Source organism: Rousettus aegyptiacus, unplaced genomic scaffold (genome assembly GCF_014176215.1).
Source record: "Rousettus aegyptiacus isolate mRouAeg1 unplaced genomic scaffold, mRouAeg1.p scaffold_m13_p_2, whole genome shotgun sequence".
NCBI lineage: Eukaryota > Metazoa > Chordata > Mammalia > Chiroptera > Pteropodidae > Rousettus > Rousettus aegyptiacus.
This window is the reverse complement of record NW_023416295.1, coordinates 45896927-45898237: the sequence shown is the minus strand read 5'-3', so window position 1 is coordinate 45898237 and position 1311 is coordinate 45896927. Positions and strand designations below refer to the sequence as shown.

Genomic DNA, 1311 nt, shown 5'->3' with positions numbered 1-1311 from the left:
GGACTGTTCCCAGAACCCAAACATGCTGGCACCCTGATCTGAGATTTCTGGCCTCTAGAACTGCGAGGAAAAAATTTCTGTTGTTTAAGCCGCCCAGTTTATGCAATTCTGTTATAGCAGCCAGAGCTGACTAAGACACACCACTTCTAAATATGAGGAAAATTCAGGGAGGAGAGGAATTTTGGGGGGCCAACTTAAGCCTTCAATTTACCATAATAGTTAAGTCTAGAGCTGCCTTATTTGGGATAAATTGAAGGATTTTGCTTATGTTTTGCACTTAAAAAAAAAAAACTTTTCCAGACTATTTAATCAGGCAATTTACAATGTACACATTCCTGAGTATACCTCACTGTAATGACATTGTTTGTTTCCGAATTTTTTTGCATTTAGCTTAAAAGGTGTTTCTTCCCAAGAAACAACTTTTCTGTCAAATCCACTTGATTGAATAGAATTGGGTTCATAAAATGGATTCACTGAAAACTTTATATATAAATCATGAACATCAGTAAAGAAGTTCTTTATTCCATCTTCTTGCCTTATGTCATGAAGCATAATAAATTTCATATGACCTGCAGTAACAAAGCTGAAACAAATCACTCACTGAATTTGTCCAGTTTTCAAGTACATATTGCTTGACAGCCACATATTCTCATCTATGAGGTCAAAGGCAGTATGAGCCATGAACTGGTTCATATGATGATGATTGTCTTTGGATTCTGCTTTTCCAGCTGGCAAAACTTCATTTCAAAAACTGGATTGCCATGGTGGCCAATAATTACAAGTAGAAGCTTCCAGACATTGTCATCATTATATAGCCCCTGCACCGAGATGCTGACAACGGAAGTACCCAGCCAGTTCCCACGATGGCAACCCCTCACTCTACATGTGTTGCTGCTCTTTGTGGGGGAAGATCAGTGAGTGACTAGATCGAGCACTCCTGGTGTCAAACTCAAACGCTGTTGCAGGTCATCAGGGAATGTTATCTAAAGAAAACCAAAACAATAATTCATAAAGATCTATGCATCCCTATGTTCATGGCAGCACTATTCACAATAGCCAAGATGTAGAAGCAACCTAAATGCCCATCAACACGATTAAATAAAGAAGTTATGGTTCATACATACAATGGAATATTACTCAGCCCTAAAAAAATGAAGTCCTACCATTTGCAATGACATGGATGGACTTAGAGGGTATTATGCTGAGTAAAGTAAGTCAGACAAAGGTAAATACCACATGATCTCACTTATATGCAGAATCTAAGGAACAAAAAGAATGAACTAGTTGAAAACAGACTTACAAATATAGAGG

The 1311-nt window shown here is 37.9% G+C and overlaps 1 pseudogene; it reads right to left on the bottom strand.

Moving 5' to 3' along the window:
- Positions 1 to 386: 386 nt before the first annotated feature.
- Positions 387 to 799, bottom strand: LOC107505286 (annotated as a pseudogene).
- Between the last annotated feature and the right edge of the window lie 512 nt (positions 800 to 1311).